This window comes from Etheostoma cragini, chromosome 17, assembly GCF_013103735.1.
Source record: "Etheostoma cragini isolate CJK2018 chromosome 17, CSU_Ecrag_1.0, whole genome shotgun sequence".
Taxonomy (NCBI): domain Eukaryota; kingdom Metazoa; phylum Chordata; class Actinopteri; order Perciformes; family Percidae; genus Etheostoma; species Etheostoma cragini.
Window position 1 is genome coordinate 2,295,802 of NC_048423.1, and position 2,665 is coordinate 2,298,466.

Here is a 2,665-nt window from a genome sequence, read left to right on the forward strand (position 1 = left end):
CGCATGCACACAGTTTACCTGATTTAGGATTGCAGTTGGCCTGAGACAGTCGTGATCAAAGGTAGAAAAAGTGGCTGCACTTTTGATGTGGCTTGAACATCAAAAGTTATTTGTAGACCTTGGTTGCTGTTTACTTGTGTTTGGCGTTTTTTTTGTGTGGACAATGTAAATGTTAAAAATCAATGAAAAAACATGAGACTTGAAAACTTTACAATCCAGAGAGATCTAACTATGTAAAGACACAAAGAGATTGTGAGACTTTTGTTTGTAGGCATCTTCTCTCCTGTTTTCAAACCTCACGTAAGGGCATGTGTGTGTGTGTGTGTGTGTGTGTGTGTGTGAGTGTGTGTGTGTGTGTGTGAGTGTGTGTGGCTGTGCACACTCACACATTTCAATTTGTCTTTGCCCGTTTCACACCTCTGTTATCTTCTAGCATTAGCATACCTTTCCTTAAAAGAAGACACACACACACACACACACACACACACACAAGCAGAAGATGTGCACAAACTCTGGCTGACCTCTCCGATCTATTTTTAGGAAGTGCTTCATGGCGTTACAGCTCACAGCAGGCGAGTGGGTTTATCTGAACCGCAGCACCGCCTCTGACACACAGCTGACTGTCACACCAGAGAGGGACAGCAAGACAAAGCAGGAAAAAGGACAAGCACGTCCGATGAAAGATGATGTGTGAGGATTACATCTGTTCAATATGGACTTTGGGACACTGGGTGGCTGAAAACAAAGTGGGTCCCAGATCTGTAGGATCCCCAAAGCCTACTGGCTGTTCACAGGGTGTCAACTTTTTTTTGTTTTGTTAATTTTACTAATTTAGTTAATTGCAAATTAGTTGCAACATCACAATACTAACTAATACAGCTTGCGTTATTACCTGATTCCTGTGGCTCTGCCTTGTAGACGGGGCCCTGTGTCATATTCCAGTCTTAAGACCACATCATCTGTTTAAACTGTGGTTGCGTTGTGTAGCACCTTTAAAAACAAACAATAGTTCCCAAAGGGCTTTGACACAAGAATCAGAAGTTCACACTAACCAATACTCAAACACGCAGTGGCTCAGTCCAAAGGGGGTTGGGTTGAGAACTGGAGGGTTGCTGGTTCAAGACCCTGCAAGAACTAATGTACAGATTGTAGATTTGTAGATGGAGCGATGCCAGATCCCCTCCAGGTACTCTTGAGCAAGGCATCGTAACCCCCAAACCAGCCTCTGACCTCTCTCCATTAGTTCATGACTAGCTCCTGAGCAGGTGTGTGTGTGTTTCAGGCCTGTGTGTAAATTGTTGTTTACCCTCTAGGGATCAATGAACAGTATAAATTATGAGATGGGCCTCCTTAAATGACGATTTTAAGTCATAGGGTGAAAAGACAAAGTGAGACGATAAACAGATGGTATCACATCTGTGAGTCCATCAAAACATGTTTAAGAAGTGGTTTAAAAGAAGCGAGTGATCCAGCGAGCCTTATCTCCTCAGACAGGTCCGAAGCTGAGGGGCCCTGATGGAGAAGGCACGGTCACCTCTGGTTTTGAGCTTTGACTTTGGAACGGTTAGATGGGCCCCGTCGAGGATCCAAGGCTGCAAACAGGCTAATATGGGGTCAGCATATGGGGTCTCCTATGTATGTAGATTTGATGATTCTAACCACACATGGTGACTCTGTCCTCTGCTGGTCACAGTGTGGAACTACAACAGAGCCTCAAACACTCTGTTAGATGTGACCGGGTTGGTTCAGTGGGCAGAGCAGGTGCACACACACATAGAGGTTTATGCCCTGATGCAGAGGTCCAGGGTTTGAGTCTGACCTGTGACGATTTCCGTTGCATGTCTTCCCCTTCTTTCTCACCAAGCTGTTTTGACCATTCAATGTGGAAAAGCCCCAAAAATAATCCTTAAAAAAATGTAACATGCTGTTAGATCACATGATCAGATTTTGATCTGGCCCACAAATGAATTTAGCTTCACAATAAATTTTGGCCAAACTAGTTGCGCCCCAAACCCCAAAAGACAGGTTACAGATGACAATTACACAACATTTAAAGCACAATAAGGCAGATATACCAAGTTTGAAATTCCCCCAGATCCGGTGAGTTTGCATTTTCCGGCCGTGAAACAGGTTGCTGTGAGTCGGCTGTGTGGTGGCCTGCTTTTAAAAATGTAATCCTTGTTTTTTGCTTGATTTGCTGAATTCTACCATGGCTAGGGAACATTTTGGCTGATCTTTGCAAGGCTTCATGTCAACAAAAATGCATCAAAAGTCGAAAAAAGCAACAAAATGTTGAAAAAAAACAACAACAATCTCTAACACTTACAGATGGGAAACAAATGTCTCAAAAAGTGACATGCAGTATTAAAATCAAATAAGTTTGACTTTTTCACTAAAATAAAAACCTGGACATGAACTACAAAATGTCTGCCCCTTAGATAAATTGATTTTGAAACACCTGTGTTACATGATTAAAATCTGCTTTATTAACAATAAAATATTCTCTTTTCCAGGTGTATCAACGTGTGCTCCAGTGAGCCGGGACACTGGGACCCTGAGCCAACATGTGCAACATGCTGCATTGTGTTGAGGTCAGTTTGACAATTTTTGTTGTGATGTTTTACGAATTCATCATTCATTGCGATGTAACTAATGGTGTATTGTT

At 42.6% G+C, this 2,665-nt stretch overlaps 1 protein-coding gene across 1 annotated transcript in view; it reads right to left on the bottom strand.

Moving 5' to 3' along the window:
* LOC117960307 (gap junction alpha-5 protein-like) overlaps nt 1–61 on the bottom strand; it is a 13,632-nt gene extending 13,571 nt beyond the window's left edge. Inside the window, exon 1 of the mRNA XM_034898132.1 lies at nt 19–61. The gene's annotated coding sequence lies outside the window, so the exon portion shown is untranslated. The remainder of the gene's footprint in view (nt 1–18) is intronic.
* Nucleotides 62–2,665: the final 2,604 nt, after the last annotated feature.